General features: G+C 54.5%; 1 protein-coding gene across 7 annotated transcripts in view; it reads right to left on the reverse strand.

Moving 5' to 3' along the window:
- The window catches only part of RAP1GAP (RAP1 GTPase activating protein), a 101,265-nt gene that overhangs the window by 65,566 nt on the left and 16,636 nt on the right, over positions 1 to 19,063 (reverse strand). For 2 of the 7 annotated variants that reach the window (XM_069946890.1, XM_069946888.1), the window contains exon 1: positions 6,716 to 6,838. The exons of 4 other annotated variants lie outside the window; for them this stretch is intronic. The gene's annotated coding sequence lies outside the window, so the exon portion shown is untranslated. Of the gene's footprint in view, positions 1 to 6,607; positions 6,652 to 6,715; positions 6,839 to 19,063 lie in introns of those variants that run through there. One more of the 7 variants, XM_069946889.1, reaches the window with a different exon arrangement.

Raw genomic sequence — 19,063 nt, forward strand, 5'->3', positions numbered from 1 at the left:
GCACTGTGGTATACATAGCGTGGCACAGCACTGCGGTATACATAATGTGGCACAGCCCTGCGGTATACATAGCGTGGCACAGCCCTGCGGTACACATAATGTGGCACAGCGTATACATAGCGTGGCACAGCACTGCGGTATACACAGCATGGCACAGCACTGCGGTATACATGTGGCACAGCACTGCGGTATACATAGCGTGGCACAGCACTGCGGTACACATAATGTGGCACAGCCCTGCGGTATACATAGCGTGGCACAGCCCTGCGGTACACATAATGTGGCACAGCCCTGCGGTACACATAATGTGGCACAGCACTGCGGTATACACTAACTCCGCAGGCCGGATGATACCACCATATGAGCTGCCACCAGGCGGCCTCATCCTACAGACACAGAGCGCCCGGCTCCTGCCATGGCCAGGGGGATTGGTAAGAGAGATGGCGGTCATCGCTGTCAGGGGTTTTCGTGTTTCGTCGTGGACTGGCGGAGATTACTGGGCGGATGGTGACGTGTCTGCCGGTTCTGACACCAGATAACAATGGCGCCAGGGCGACACCGCTCTCACCTGTGGGTCACCCTCACTTTCTATTTCTGCTCAACTAAAGTCTTACGGACGCCGCCGGACGTTGTGGAGAGGATACAGAGAGATTGGGGGGCAGTATCCCCTGCGGAGGGGGGGGGGGGGTTTAGGCGATTACAGAATGTGCTCCCCCCGCTAATGGGGCAGTGCCCTATTCCTGATACGGCAGACATGGCGGATGTTACGGCTTTATAGCACGGCCGGGGGGGGGGGGGGGTTACTAGTTTGGCCTTAATCACGTCTCACTCATATCATGTGTGCGAGGGTCTCTCCTATATGATGTAAACGGGGGTCTCTCCTATATACAGGGGTCTCTCCTATATGATGTATACGGGGGTCTCTCCTATATACAGGGGTCTCTCCTATATCATGTATCCAGAGGTCTCTCCTATATACAGGGGTCTCTCCTATATGATGTATACGGGGGTCTCTCCTATATACAGGGGTCTCTCCTATATGATGTATACGGGGGTCTCTCCTATATCATGTATCCAGAGGTCTCTCCTATATACAGGGGTCCCTCCTATATGATGTATACGGGGGTCTCTCCTATATACAGGGGTCTCTCCTATATGATGTATACGGGGGTCTCTCCTATATCATGTATCCAGAGGTCTCTCCTATATACAGGGGTCCCTCCTATATGATGTATACGGGGGTCTCTCCTATATACAGGGGTCTCTCCTATATCATGTATCCAAAGGTCTCTCCTATATACAGGGGTCCCTCCTATATGATGTATACGGGGGTCTCTCCTATATACAGGGGTCTCTCCTATATCATGTATCCAGGGGTCTCTCCTATATACAGGGGTCTCTCCTATATCATGTATGCGGGGGTCTCTCCTATATACAGGGGTCTCTCCTATATCATGTATGCGGGGGTCTCTCCTATATACAGGGGTCCCTCCTATATGATGTATACGGGGGTCTCTCCTATATACAGGGGTCCCTCTTATATCATGTATATGGAGGTCTCTTCTATATCATGTATACGGGGTCTCTCCTTTATATAGGGGTCTCTCCTATACACAAAGGTCTCCCCTATACATGGGGGTCTCTCCTATATAATGTATACGGGGGTCTCTCCTATATCATGTATCCAGGGGTCTTTCCTATATCATGTATATGGAGGTCTCTCCTATACATAAGGGGTCTCTCCTATATGGTGTATACGGGGTCTCTCCTTTATACAGTGGTCTCTTCTATATACAGGGGTCTCCCCAATACATGGGGGTCTCCCCTATACATGGGGGTCTCTCCTATATAATGTATACAGGGGGTCTCTCCTATACACGGGGGTCTCCCCTATACACGGGGGTCTCTCCTATATCATGTATACGGGGGTGTCTCCTTTACACGGAGGTCTCTTCTATACATGAGGGTCTCTCCTATATACAGTGGTCTCTTCTATATGATGTTTACTGGGTCTCTCTTATATACAGGGGTCTCTCCTCTACACACGGGGGACTCTCTTATATACAGGGGTCTCCCCTATATCATGTATACGGGGGTCTCTCCTACATCATGTAGACGGGGGTCTCCCCTATATCATGTAGACGGGGGTCTGCCCTATACACGGGGGTCTCCCCTATATCATGTAGACGGGGGTCTCCCCTATACACAGGGGTCTCCCCTACATCATGTATACGGGGTCTCTCTTATATACAGGGGTCTCTCCTATACACAGGGGTCTCCCCTATATCATGTATACGGGGTCTCTCCCATATACAGGGGTCTCTTCTATACACGGGGGTCTCTCCTATATACAGGGGTCTCTTCTATACACGGGGGTCTCTCCTATATGATGTATACGGGGTCTCTCCTATATACAGGGGTCTCTTCTATACACGGGGGTCTCTCCTATATGATGTATACGGGGTCTCTCCTATATACAGGGGTCTCCCCTATACACGGGGGTCTCTCCTATACACGGGGGTCTCCTCTATATGATTTATACATGGGGGTCTCTCCTATATGATGTATACTGGGTCTCTCCTATACATGGGGGTCTCTCCTATATGATGTATACTGGGTCTCTCCTATACACGGGGGTCTCTCCTATGTGATGTATACATGGGGGTCTCTCCTATATACAGGAGTCTCACCTATACACGGGGGTCTCTCCTATATACAGGGGTCTCCCCTATACACGGGGGTCTCTCCTATACACGGGGGTCTCCCCTATATTATTTATACATGGGGGTCTCTCCTATATGATGTATACTGGGTCTCTCCTATACACGGGGGTCTCCCCTATATGATTTATACATGGGGGTCTCTCCTATATGATGTATACTGGGTCTCTCCTACACACGGGGGTCTCTCCTATACACGGGGGTCTCCCCTATATGACTTATACATGGGGGTCTCTCCTATATGATGTATACTGGGTCTCTCCTATACACGGGGGTCTCTCCTATGTGATGTACACATGGGGGTCTCCCCTATACACGGGGGTCTCTCCTATATCATGTAGACGGGGGTCTCCCCTATACACGGGGGTCTCTACTATATCATGTAGACGGGGATCTCTCCTATACATTGGGGGTCTCTCCTATACACAGGGGTCTCCCCTATACACGGGGGTCTCTCCTATACACGGGGGTCTCCCCTATACATGGGGGTCTCTACTATATCATGTAGACGGGGGTCTCTCCTATACACGGGGGTCTCCCCTATACACGGGGGTCTCTCCTATATACAAGGGTCTCTCCTATACACAGGGGTCTCTCCTATACACAGGGGTCTCCCCTATACACAGGGGTCTCTCCTATATAATGTAGACGGGGGTCTCTCCTATACACGGGGGTCTCTACTATATCATGTAGACGGGGGTCTCTCCTATACACGGGGGTCTCTCCTATATACAGGGGTCTCCCCTATACACGGGGGTCTCCCCTATACACGGGGGTCTCTCCTATACACGGGGGTCTCTCCTATACATTGGGGGTCTCTCCTATACACAGGGATCTCTCCTATATAATGTAGACGGGGGTCTCTCCTATACATTGGGAGTCTCTCCTATACACAGGGGTCTCCCCTATACACGGGGATCTCTCCTATATAATGTAGACGGGGGTCTCTCCTATACACCGGGGTCTCCCCTATACACCGGGGTCTCTCCTATACACCGGGGTCTCCCCTATACACGGGGGTCTCCCCTATACACGGGGGTCTCCCCTATACACCGGGGTGTCTCCTATACACCGGGGTCTCCCCTATAGACCAGGGTCTCTCCTATACACGGGGGTCTCCCCTATAGACCAGGGTCTCTCCTATACACGGGGGTCTCCCCTATACACGGGGGTCTCCCCTATACACGGGGGTCTCCCCTATAGACCAGGGTCTCTCCTATACACGGGGGTCTCCCCTATACACGGGGGTCTCCCCTATACACCGGGGTCTCCCCTATACACCGGGGTCTCCCCTATACACCAGGGTCTCCCCTATACACCGGGGTCTCTCCTATACACGGGGGTCTCCCCTATACACGGGGTCTCCCCTATAGACCAGGGTCTCTCCTATACACCGGGGTCTCCCCTATACACCGGGGTCTCCCCTATACACAGGGGTCTCTCCTATACACAGGGGTCTCCCCTATACACCGGGGTCTCCCCTATACACCAGAGTCTCTCCTATACACGGGGGTCTCCCCTATAGACCAGGGTCTCCCCTATACACCGGGGTCTCCCCTATAGACCAGGGTCTCCCCTATACACCGGGGTCTCCCCTATAGACCAGGGTCTCTCCTATACACAGGGGTCTCCCCTATAGACCAGGGTCTCCCCTATACACCGGGGTCTCCCCTATACACCGGGGTCTCCCCTATACACCGGGGTCTCTCCTATACACGGGGGTCTCCCCTATAGACCAGGGTCTCTCCTATACACGGGGGTCTCCCCTATACACCAGGGTCTCCCCTATAGACCAGGGTCTCCCCTATAGACCAGGGTCTCTCCTATACACGGGGGTCTCTCCTATACACGGGGGTCTCTCCTATACACGGGGGTCTCCCCTATAGACCAGGGTCTCTCCTATACACGGGGGTCTCCTCTATAGACCAGGGTCTCTCCTATACACAGGGGTCTCCCCTATACACGGGGGTCTCCCCTATACACGGGGGTCTCTCCTATATAATGTAGACGGGGGTCTCTCCTATACACCGGGGTCTCCCCTATACACAGGGGTCTCTCCTATACACGGGGGTCTCCCCTATAGACCAGGGTCTCTCCTATACACGGGGGTCTCCCCTATACACCAGGGTCTCCCCTATACACCAGGGTCTCCCCTATAGACCAGGGTCTCTCCTATACACGGGGGTCTCTCCTATACACGGGGGTCTCCCCTATAGACCAGGGTCTCTCCTATACACGGGGGTCTCCCCTATAGACCAGGGTCTCTCCTATACACGGGGGTCTCCCCTATAGACCAGGGTCTTCCCTATACACGGGGGTCTCCCCTATACACGGGGGTCTCCCCTATAGACCAGGGTCTCTCCTATACACGGGGGTCTCCCCTATACACGGGGGTCTCCCCTATAGACCAGGGTCTCTCCTATACACGGGGGTCTCCCCTATACACGTGGGTCTCCCCTATACACGGGGGTCTCCCCTATAGACCAGGGTCTCCCCTATAGACCAGGGTCTCCCCTATAGACCAGGGTCTCCCCTATAGACCAGGGTCTCTCCTATACACGGGGGTCTCCCCTATAGACCAGGGTCTCTCCTATACACAGGGGTCTCTCCTATACACCGGGGTCTCTCCTATACAAGGGGGTCTCTCCTATACAAGGGGGTCTCTCCTATACATGGGGGTCTCCCCAATAGACCAGAGTCTCTCCTATACACGGGGGTCTCCCCTATAGATGGGGGTCTCTCCTATACACCGGGGTCTCCCCTATAGACCAGGGTCTCTCCTATACATGGGGGTCTCCCCTATACACGGGGGTCTCCCCTATACACCGGGGTCTCCCCTATACACCGGGGTCTCCCCTATACACCGGGGTCTCTCCTATACACGGGGGTCTCTCCCCTATACACAGGGGTCTCTCCTATACACCGGGGTCTCTCCTATACACGGGGGTCTCCCCTATACACCGGGGTCTCTCCTATATACAGGGGTCTCTCCTATACACCGGGGTCTCTCCTATATACAGGGGTCTCTCCTATACACCGGGGTCTCTCCTATATACAGGGGTCTCCCCTATACACGGGGGTCTCCCCTATAGACGGGGGTCTCCCCTATACACCGGGGTCTCTCCTATACACCGGGGTCTCCCCTATACACCGGGGTCTCTCCTATACACGGGGGTCTCCCCTATAGACGGGGGTCTCTCCTATACACCGGGGTCTCTCCTATACACAGGGGTCTCCCCTATACACCGGGGTCTCTCCTATACACGGGGGTCTCCCCTATACACCGGGGTCTCTCCTATACACAGGGGTCACTCCTATACACGGGGGTCTCTCCTATACACGGGGGTCTCCCCTATAGACGGGGGTCTCTCCTATACACCGGGGTCTCCCCTATACACCGGGGTCTCTCCTATACACGGGGGTCTCCCCTATAGACCAGGGTCTCTCCTATACACGGGGGTCTCCCCTATACACCGGGGTCTCCCCTATACACAGGGGTCTCTCCTATACACGGGGGTCTCCCCTATACACCGGGGTCTCCCCTATACACGGGGGTCTCTCCTATACACGGGGGTCTCCCCTATACACCGGGGTCTCTCCTATACACCGGGGTCTCCCCTATACACCGGGGTCTCCCCTATACACAGGGGTCTCCCCTATACACAGGGGTCTCCCCTATACACCGGGGTCTCCCCTATACACCGGGGTCTCCCCTATACACAGGGGTCTCCCCCCGGATGGAGTGCCAGCTCTTGGGCCACCTCTGACACCTGGGCTCCCGGCTGAAGGTGACACAAAGAGCCGGTGCGCAGGATGCAGCCGCGGTACCGGAAGGTCACACACCGCTCCCCCCATCACTGCTGGAAACCCCGGTAATCACAACTCACCGGAGCCGCTCGTTACCGCCCCGTCCGCCCGTTATCCGGGCTATTAACCCTCGCTGTGCCGGTCCCACCTGACACAAAGCCCCGGGACACGGAGGATGAAGGACTCACCGCGCAGGAGACGATCGGTAAACCTCCAGCTCTGCAGCCCGAGCAATCCCGGCAGACACCGAGCAACGACCGGCGGCCTCCCCGCAGCTGCACCGCGGATGAGAGAGAGAGGAGGAAAGCTGCCTGATCCTCCCCCCGCCCGCCCGCCTGCCCGCTCCTCCCGGGCCACAGCCGCTCCACACCGGGATTTACAGTCACTACAGGCAGCGAGGCTGCAGACCCCGACCCCCTCCTCCTCCCCCCCGGCCCCCAGCACCCGGCACATACCCCCCAACCGGGCTCCATCACAGAGAGCATACCCCCCAACCGGGCTCCATCACAGAGAAGGTACCCCCCAACCGGGCTCCATCACAGAGAACATACCCCCCAACCAGGCTCCATCACAGAGAACATACCCCCCAACCGGGCTCCATCACAGAGAGCATACCCCCAAACCGGGCTCCATCACAGAGAACATACCCCCCAACCAGGCTCCATCACAGAGAGCATACCCCCCAACCGGGCTCCATCACAGAGAGCATACCCCCCAACCGGGCTCCATCACAGAGAACATACCCCCCAACCAGGCTCCATCACAGAGAGCATACCCCCCCAACCGGGCTCCATCACAGAGAGCATACCCCCCAACCGGGCTCCATCACAGAGAACATACCCCCCAACCGGGCTCCAAGGTACATACCCCCCAACCGGGCTCCATCACAGAGAACATACCCCCCAACCAGGCTCCATCACAGAGAACATACCCCCCAACCGGGCTCCATCACAGAGAGCATACCCCCCCAACCGGGCTCCATCACAGAGAGCATACCCCCCAACCGGGCTCCATCACAGAGAGCATACCCCCCAACCAGGCTCCATCACAGAGAACATACCCCCCAACCGGGCTCCATCACAGAGAGCATACCCCCCAACCGGGCTCCATCACAGAGAGCATACCCCCCAACCGGGCTCCAAGGTACATACCCCCCAACCAGGCTCCATCACAGAGAACATACCCCCCAACCAGGCTCCATCACAGAGAACATACCCCCCAACCGGGCTCCATCACAGAGAGCATACCCCCCCAACCGGGCTCCATCACAGAGAGCATACCCCCCAACCGGGCTCCAAGGTACATACCCCCAACCGGGCTCCATCACAGAGAACATACCCCCCAACCGGGCTCCAAGGTACATACCCCCCAACCGGGCTCCAAGGTACATACCCCCAACCGGGCTCCATCACAGAGAACATACCCCCCAACCGGGCTCCATCACAGAGAGCATACACCCCAACCGGGCTCCATCACAGAGAGCATACCCCCCAACCGGGCTCCATCACAGAGAGCATACCCCCCAACCGGGCTCCACGGTACATACCCGCCAACCGGGCTCCATTACAGAGAACATACCCCCCAACCGGGCTCCAAGGTACATACCCCCCAACCGGGCTCCAAGGTACATACCCCCCAACCGGGCTCCAAGGTACATACCCCCAACCGGGCTCCATCACAGAGAACATACCCCCCAACCGGGCTCCATCACAGAGAGCATACACCCCAACCGGGCTCCATCACAGAGAGCATACCCCCCAACCGGGCTCCATCACAGAGAGCATACCCCCCAACCGGGCTCCACGGTACATACCCGCCAACCGGGCTCCATTACAGAGAACATACCCCCCAAGCGGGCTCCATCACAGAGAGCATACCCCCCAACCGGGCTCCATCACAGAGAACATACCCCCCAACCGGGCTCCATCACAGAGAGCATACCCCCCAACCGGACTCCAAGGTACATACCCCCCAACCAGGCTCCATCACAGAGAACATACCCCCCCAACAGGGCTCCATCACAGAGAACATACCCCCCAACCAGGCTCCATCACAGAGAACATACCCCCCAACCGGGCTCCATCACAGAGAGCATACCCCCCAACCGGACTCCAAGGTACATACCTCCCCCAACCAGGCTCCATCACAGAGAACATACCCCCCAACCGGGCTCCATCACAGAGAACATACCCCCCAACCGGGCTCCATCACAGAGAACATACCCCCCCAACCGGGCTCCATCACAGAGAACATACCCCCCAACCGGGCTCCATCACAGAGAACATACTCCCCAACCGGGCTCCAAGGTACATACCCCCCAACCGGGCTCCATCACAGAGAACATTCCCCCCTACCGGGCTCCAAGGTACATACCCCCCAACCGGGCTCCATCACAGAGAACATACCCCCCAACCGGGCTCCATCACAGAGAGCATACCCCCCAACCGGGCTCCAAGGTACATACCCCCCAACCGGGCTCCATCACAGAGAACATTCCCACCTACCGGGCTCCAAGGTACATACCCCCCAACCGGGCTCCATCACAGAGAACATACCCCCCAACCGGACTTTATCACAGAGAGCATACCCCCCAGCCGAGCTCCATCACAGAGAGCATCCCCCCCAACCGGGCTCCATCACAGAGAGCATCCCCCCCAACCGGGCTCCATCACAGAGAGCATACCCCTAACCGGGCTCCATCACAGAGAACATACCCCCCAACCGGGCTCCATCACAGAGAGCATACCCCCCAACCGGGCTCCATCACAGAGAGCATACCCCCCAACCGGGCTCCATCACAGAGAGCATACCCCCTACCGGGCTCCATCACAGAGAGCATACCCCCAACCAGACTCCATCACAGATAACATACCCCCTACCGGGCTCCATTACGGAGAGCATACCCCCCAACCGGGCTCCATCACAGAGAGCATACCCCCAACCAGGCTCCATCACAGAGAGCATACCCCCAACCGGGCTCCATCACAGAGAACATACCCCCTACCGGGCTCCATCACAGAGAACATACCCCCCAACCGGGCTCCATCACAGAGAGCATACCCCCCAACCGGGCTCCATCACAGAGAGCATACCCCCCAACCGGGCTCCATCACAGAGAGCATACCCCCCAACCGGGCTCCATTACAGAGAGCATACCCCCTGCCGGGCTCCATTACAGAGAACATACCCCCCAACCGGGCTCCATCACAGAGAGCATACCCCCCAACCGAGCTCCATCACAGAGAGCATACCCCCCAACCGGGCTCCATCACAGAGAGCATACCCCCCAACCGAGCTCCATCACAGAGAACATACCCCCCAACCGGGCTCCATCACAGAGAACATACCCCCCAACCGGGCTCCATCACAGACAGCATACCCCCCAACCGGGCTCCATCACAGAGAACATACCCCCCAACCGGGCTCCACGGTACATACCTCCCAACCGGGCTCCATCACAGAGAACATACCCCCCAACAGGGCTCCATCACAGAGAACATACCCCCAACTGGGCTCCATTACAGAGAGCATACCCCCCTACCGGGGTCCAAGGTACATACCTCCCAACCGGGCTCCATCACAGAGAACATACCCCCCAACCGGGCTCCATCACAGAGAACATACCCCCCAACCGGGCTCCATCACAGAGAGCATACCCCCCAACCGGGCTCCATTACAGAGAGCATACCCCCTACCGGGCTCCATTACAGAGAACATACCCCCCAACCGGGCTCCATCACAGAGAACATACCCCCCAACCGGGCTCCATTACAGAGAGCATACCCCCTACCGGGCTCCATCACAGAGAACATACCCCCCAACCGGGCTCCATCACAGAGAACATACCCCCCAACTGGGCTCCATCACAGAGAACATACCCCCCAACTGGGCTCCATCACAGACAGCATACCCCCCAACCGGGCTCCATCACAGAGAACATACCCCCCAACCGGGCTCCACGGTACATACCTCCCAACCGGGCTCCATCACAGAGAACATACCCCCCAACAGGGCTCCATCACAGAGAACATACCCCCAACTGGGCTCCATTACAGAGAGCATACCCCCCTATCGGGCTCCAAGGTACATACCTCCCAACCGGGCTCCATCACAGAGAACATACCCCCCAACTGGGCTCCATCACAGAGAACATACCCCCCAACCGGGCTCCATCACAGAGAGCATACCCCCCAACCGGGCTCCATTACAGAGAGCATACCCCCTACCGGGCTCCATTACAGAGAACATACCCCCCAACCGGGCTCCATCACAGAGAACATACCCCCCAACCGGGCTCCATTACAGAGAGCATACCCTCTACCGGGCTCCATCACAGAGAACATACCCCCCAACCGGGCTCCATCACAGAGTACATACCCCCCAACCGGGCTCCATCACAGAGAACATACCCCCCAACCGGGCTCCACGGTACATATCTCCCAACCGGGCTCCATCACAGAGAACATACCCCCCAACAGGGCTCCATTACAGAGAGCATACCCCCTACCGGGCTCCATCACAGAGAACATACCCCCCAACCAGGCTCCATAACAGAGAACATACCCCCCAACTGGGCTCCACGGTACATACCCTGCAACCTAGCTCCACGGTACATACCTCCCAACCTGGCTCCCAAACAGAGAACATACCCCCCAACCGGGCTCCATCACAGAGAACATACCCCCCAACCAGGCTCCATCACAGAGAACATACCCCCCAACCGGGCTCCATCACAGAGAACATACCCCCCAACCGGGCTCCATTACAGAGAACATACCCCCAACCGGCCTCCACGGTACATACCCCCCAACCAGACTCCATCACAGAGAACATACCCCCCAACAGGGCTCCATCACAGAGAACATACCCCCAACTGGGCTCCATTACAGAGAGCATACCCCCCTATCGGGCTCCAAGGTACATACCTCCCAACCGGGCTCCATCACAGAGAACATACCCCCCAACCAGGCTCCATCACAGAGAACATACCCCCCAATCGGGCTCCACGGTACATACCCCCAACCGGGCTCCATCACAGAGAACATACCCCCCAATTGGGCTCCTTCACAGAGAACATACCCCCCAACCAGGCTCCATCACAGAGAACATACCCCCCAACCGGAATCCATCACAGAGAACATACCCCCCAACCAGGCTCCATAACAGAGAACATACCCCCCAACCGGGCTCCACGGTACATACCCCCCCAACCAGACTCCATCACAGAGAATGAACCCCCCAACCAGGCTCCATCACAGAGAACATACCCCCCAACCGGGCTCCATCACAGGGAACATACCCCCCAACTGGGCTCCACATACATACCCCCCCAACCAGGCTCCATCACAGAGAACATACCCCCCAACCGGGCTCCACGAACATACCCTTCAACCAGGCTCCATCACAGAGAACATACCCCCCAACCAGGCACCATCACAGAGAATATACCCCCCAACCAGGCTCCATCGCAGAGAACATTTCCCCCATCCGGGCTCCATCATAGTGAACATACCCCCCAACTGGGCTCCACGTACATACCCCCCAACTAGGCTCCATCACATAGAACATACCCCCCAACCGGGCTCCACAGTACATGCCCCCCCAACCGGCATCCATCACAGAGAACATACCCCCCCCAACCGGGCTCCTCGGTACATACCCCCCAACCAGGCTCCATCACAGAGAACATACCCCCCAACCGGGCTCCGCGGTACATACCCTCCATCCGTGCTCTATCATAGAGAACATAGCCCCATCCGGGCACCACGTACCCCCTTTCCAGGATCTGCGATGCATACCTCCCATCCAGGCACCACATACCCCACATTCTGGCTCCATCATAAAAAACATACCCCCTATCCAGACACCACATACCCCCTATCCGGGATCCACGGTACGTATCCCCCATCTGGGCTCCATGGTACAGTGCATACCCCCCAACCGAGCTCCATCACAGAGAACATACCCCACAACCGGGCTCCATGGTACATATACCCCAACCGGGCTCCATCACTGAGAACATACCGCCCAACCAGGCTCCACGGTACATACCCCCCAACAGGGCTCCATCACAGAGAACATACCCCCCAACCGGGATCCATCACAGAGAACATACCCCCCAACCGGGCTCCACAGTACATACCCCCCAACCGGGCTCCATCACTGAGAACATACCCCCCAACTGGGCTCCATGATACATTCCCCCCAACTGGGCTCCACGGTACATACCCCCCAAAAGGGCTCCATCACAGAGAACATACCCCCCAACCGGGCTCCATCACAGGGAACATAACCCCCATCCGGGCCCTGCGGTACATACTCCCCATCCGGGCTCCATGAGAGAAAACATACCTCCCATCCGGGCTCCATGGTACATACCCCCTATCCGTGCTCTATCACAGAGAACATACCCCCCATCCAGGCACCACCTATCCCCTATCTGGGATCCACAGTGCATACTCCCAATCCAGGCTCCACCGTACACCCCCTCCATCTGGGCTCCACAGTACATAACCCCTATCCGTGCTCCATCATAGAGAACATAGCCCCCATCCGGGCACCACGTACCCCCTATCCGGGATCCACGGTGCATACCTCCCATCCAGGCACCACATACCCAACATACAGGCTCCATCATAAAAAACATACCCCCCCATGCAAAAACCACATACCCCCTATCCGGGCTTCACAGTAGATACCCCCCATCCGTGCTCCATCATAAAGAATATGCCCCACATCCGGGCTTCACGGTACATACCTCCCATTTGGGCTTCATCACAGAGAAGGTACCCCCCAACCGGGCTCCATCACATAGAACATACCCCCTAACTGGGCTCCATCACAGAGAACATACCCCCCAACCGGGCTTCATCATAGAGAACATACGCCCCATCCGGGCTTCACGGTACATACCCCCCCATCCAGGCTCCATGATGGAGAACATACCCTTCATCCAGACACCTCGGGGGTAAGAGAGGTTACTGCCCCTCATCGGGTCACCATTGGATTAAGAGGTTACTCTGCCCTCTCCCCCGAGCTTTATGATAGGGTACATACCCCTTATCCGGGCACCTCTGGGGTAAGAGTGGTTACTGCCCGTACCCCGGCTTCATGATCGAGTACATACTACTCATGCGGGCATCAGCAGGGAAAGAGAGGTTACTGCCCCTCATCCAGGCACCCCCGGAGTAAGAGCAGTTACTCTGCCCCTCATCTACCCTTTTGCCCTCACCTGCCTGCACTGGGGTATAAGACATTACTCTGCCCCTTTTTGTAGTCATGTCCCATAAACAGGATTCGCTTTCTCCCCCTGGGTCGGCAGTCATGTCATGGCGGCTGTGCTGGTCGCAGTGGTAATGGGCGGAGCCTGAGTAGTGCAGTATATATCAGAGAGTCACGCACACCTGACACGTCGCGGTGCAGTGAGCAGCGCCCTCCAGCTTATTGTCCAGCGTCTGTGCCTCGCCTGCTGCGCTCCGTATCCGCCTGCCTCCCCATAACTGAGGATATTTTACTACAGTCTCCCCCCGGAGCGGAGGGGGATTTACATGTTGTCATGGAAACCGGATTAAAGCCGATGATTACGAGTGCAGCGGGGGGCCCGGCGCAGACTTCTCCCTGTACTGTTATGTGAGATAAAAACAGGGAGACCCCGCTGCTCCCCGGACAAGACGACCAGACCTCCCTCGGCTGAGGTCACAGCAGAGTCCACCACGGCCTCCTGTGTCCGACCATTGACAACGATACGTAACGAGAACGGACCGCGCAGTGGTGACAACACCTTATAAAATATACCGCACAACCTTAGCGCAATGTTCAGACTGGAGAAGTGATGAACCGCCATCTATATCCTCACCGCAGGAAGATGGCGTCTCCTTCTCACTATGTGGTCACAGGATAACTTCCTCCCGGAGATCAATGCCATAATACTAACCACTGACCGCACCGCGGAGTAATAGCGTCAGAGACCGAGGGCGCTGCCCAGGCAGTATACTGTACAGCAGATAATACAGGTGTATACAGCATGGAGGGGAGCAATGTACTGTACAGCAGATAATACAGGTGTATACAGCATGGAGGGGGCAGTGTACTGTACAGCAGATAATACAGGTGTATACAGCATGGAGGGGGGCAGTGTACTGTACAGCAGATAATACAGGTGTATACAGCATTGAGGGGGGCAGTGTACTGTACAGCAGATAATACAGGTGTATACAGCATGGAGGAGCAGTGTACTGTACAGCAGATAATACAGGTGTATACAGCATGGAGGGGATCAATGTACTGTACAGCAGATAATACAGGTGTATACAGCATGGAGGGGGGCAGTGTACTGTACAGTAGATAATACAGGTGTATACAGCATGGAGGGGGGCAGTGTACTGTACAGCAGATAATACAGGTGTATACAGCATGGAGGGGCAATGTACTGTACAGCAGATAATACAGGTGTATACAGCATGGAGGGGCAGTGTACTGTACAGCAGATTATACAGGTGTATACAGCATGGAGGGGCAGTGTACTGTACAGCAGATAATACAGGTGTATACAGCATGGAGGGGGGCAGTGTACTGTACAGCAGATAATACAGGTGTATACAGCATGGAGGGGCAGTGTACTGTACAGCAGATAATACAGGTGTATACAGCATGGAGGGGGGGCAGTGTACTGTACAGCAGATAATACAGGTGTATACAGCATGGAGGGGGGCAGTGTACTGTACAGCAGATAATACAGGTGTATACAGCATGGAGGGGGCAGTGTACTGTACAGCAGATAATACAGGTGTATACAGCATGGAGGGGGGGCAGTGTACTGTACAGCAGATAATACAGGTGTATACAGCATGGAGGAGGGGCAGTGTACTGTACAGCAGATAATACAGATGTATACAGCATGGAGGGGGGCAGTGTACTGTACAGCAGATAATACAGGTGTATACAGCATGGAGGAGGAGCAGTGTACTGTACAGCAGATAATACAGGTGTATACAGCATGGAGGGGGGGCAGTGTACTGTACAGCAGATTATACAGGTGTATACAGCATGGAGGGGGGCAGTGTACTGTACAGCAGATAATACAGGTGTATACAGCATGGAGGGGGGGCAGTGTACTGTACAGCAGATAATACAGGTGTATACAGCATGGAGGAGCAGTGTACTGTACAGCAGATAATACAGGTGTATACAGCATGGAGGAGCAGTGTACTGTACAGCAGATAATACAGGTGTATACAGCATGGAGGGGGGGGCAGTGTACTGTACAGCAGGTAATACAGGTGTATACAGCATGGAGGAGCAGTGTACTGTACAGCAGATAATACAGGTGTATACAGCATGGAGGAGGAGCAGTATACTGTACAGCAGATAATACAGGTGTATACAGCATGGAGGAGGGGCAGTGTACTGTACAGCAGATAATACAGGTGTATACAGCATGGAGGGGGGGGCAGTGTACTGTACAGCAGATAATACAGGTGTATACAGCATGGAGGAGCAGTGTACTGTACAGCAGATAATACAGGTGTATACAGCATGGAGGAGCAGTGTACTGTACAGCAGGTAATACAGGTGTATACAGCATGGAGGGGGGCAGTGTACTGTACAGCAGATAATACAGGTGTATACAGCATGGAGGAGCAGTATACTGTACAGGAGATAATACAGGTGTATACAGCATGGAGGGGCAGTGTACTGTACAGCAGATAATACAGGTGTATACAGCATAGAGGGGGCAGTGTACTGTACAGCAGATAATACAGGTGTATACAGCATGGAGGGGCAGTGTACTGTACAGCAGATAATACAGGTGTATACAGCATAGAGGGGGCAGTGTACTGTACAGTAGATAATACAGGTGTATACAGCATGGAGGAGCAGTGTACTGTACAGCAGATAATACAGGTGTATACAGCATGGAGGAGGAGCAGTATACTGTACAGCAGATAATACAGGTGTATACAGCATGGAGGAGGGGCAGTGTACTGTACAGCAGATAATACAGGTGTATACAGCATGGAGGGGGGGGCAGTGTACTGTACAGCAGATAATACAGGTGTATACAGCATGGAGGAGCAGTGTACTGTACAGCAGATAATACAGGTGTATACAGCATGGAGGAGCAGTGTACTGTACAGCAGGTAATACAGGTGTATACAGCATGGAGGGGGGCAGTGTACTGTACAGCAGATAATACAGGTGTATACAGCATGGAGGAGCAGTATACTGTACAGGAGATAATACAGGTGTATACAGCATGGAGGGGCAGTGTACTGTACAGCAGATAATACAGGTGTATACAGCATAGAGGGGGCAGTGTACTGTACAGCAGATAATACAGGTGTATACAGCATGGAGGGGGCAGTGTACTGTACAGCAGATAATACAGGTGTATACAGCATGGAGGGGGCAGTGTGCTGTACAGCAGATAGTACAGGTGTATACAGCATGGAGGGGGGCAGTGTACTGTACAGCAGGTAATACAGGTGTATACAGCATGGAGGAGGGGCAGTGTACTGTACAGCAGATAATACAGGTGTATACAGCATGGAGGGGGGCAGTGTACTGTACAGCAGATAATACAGGTGTATACAGCATTGAGGAGCAGTGTACTGTACAGCAGATAATACAGGTGTATACAGCATGGAGGGGGGGGGCAGTGTACTGTACAGCAGATAATACAGGTGTATACAGCATGGAGGGGCAATGTACTGTACAGCAGATAATACAGGTGTATACAGCATGGAGGAGCAGTGTACTGTACAGCAGATAATACAGGTGTATACAGCATGGAGGGGGGGCAGTGTACTGTACTGCAGATAATACAGGTGTATACAGCATGGAGGGGGGCAGTGTACTGTACAGCAGATAATACAGGTGTATACAGCATGGAGGAGCAGTATACTGTACAGGAGATAATACAGGTGTATACAGCATGGAGGGGGCAGTGTACTGTACAGCAGATAATACAGGTGTATACAGCATGGAGGAGCAGTGTACTGTACAGCAGATAATACAGGTGTATACAGCATGGAGGAGCAGTGTACTGTACAGCAGATAATACAGGTGTATACAGCATGGAGGGGGGGCAGTGTACTGTACTGCAGATAATACAGGTGTATACAGCATGGAGGGGGGCAGTGTACTGTACAGCAGATAATACAGGTGTATACAGCATGGAGGAGCAGTATACTGTACAGGAGATAATACAGGTGTATACAGCATGGAGGGGCAGTGTAATGTACAGCAGATAATACAGGTGTATACAGCATGGAGGAGCAGTGTACTGTACAGCAGATAATACAGGTGTATACAGCATGGAGGGGGGGCAGTGTACTGTACAGCAGATAATACAGGTGTATACAGCATGGAGGAGCAGTATACTGTACAGGAGATAATACAGGTGTATACAGCATGGAGGGGGGCAGTGTACTGTACAGCAGATAATACAGGTGTATACAGCATGGAGGAGCAGTGTACTATACAGCAGATTATACAGGTGTATACAGCATGGAGGGGCAGTGTACTGTACAGCAGATAATACAGGTGTATACAGCATGGAGGGGGGCAGTGTATTGTACAGCAGATAATACAGGTGTATACAGCATGGAGGGTGGGCAGTGTACTGTACAGCAGATAATACAGGTGTATACAGCATGGAGGAGCAGTATACTGTACAGGAGATAATACAGGTGTATACAGCATGGAGGGGGCAGTGTACTGTACAGCAGATAATACAGGTGTATACAGCATGGAGGGGGGGGCAGTGTACTGTACAGCAGATAACACAGGTGTATACAGCATGGAGGGGGGGGCAGTGTACTGTACAGCAGATAATACAGGTGTATACAGCATGGAGGAGCAGTGTACTGTACAGCAGATAATACAGGTGTATACAGCATGGAGGAGCAGTGTACTGTACAGCAGATAATACAGGTGTATACAGCATGGAGGAGGGCGGTATACTGTACAGCAGATAATACAGGTGTATACAGCATGGAGGGGCAGTGTACTGTACAGCAGATAATACAGGTGTATACAGCATGGAGGAGCAGTGTACTGTACAGCAGATAATACAGGTGTATACAGCATGGAGGAGGGCAGTATACTGTACAGCAGATAATACAGGTGTATACAGCATGGAGGAGCAGTGTACTGTACAGCAGATAATACAGGTGTATACAGCATGGAGGAGCAGTGTACTGTACAGCAGATAATACAGGTGTATACAGCATGGAGGGGGGGGCAGTGTACTGTACAGCAGATAATACAGGTGTATACAGCATGAAGGGGGGGCAGTGTACTGTACAGCAGATAATACAGGTGTATACAGCATGGAGGAGCAGTGTACTGTACAGCAGATAATACAGGTGTATACAGCATGGAGGAGGGGCAGTGTACTGTACAGCAGATACAATTTCTTGTGACCACTTTAGTACTAGTAGCTTCATGGACACAAATCATGGTCACTGGGGATTGCTCAGGTGGTTGCTAGGTAACCAACAGCAGTCTGACATAACTCCACCCCCCAACGCAGT

The sequence above is a fragment of the Dendropsophus ebraccatus genome, chromosome 12 (assembly GCF_027789765.1).
Source record: "Dendropsophus ebraccatus isolate aDenEbr1 chromosome 12, aDenEbr1.pat, whole genome shotgun sequence".
NCBI classification, from domain to species: Eukaryota; Metazoa; Chordata; class Amphibia; order Anura; family Hylidae; genus Dendropsophus; species Dendropsophus ebraccatus.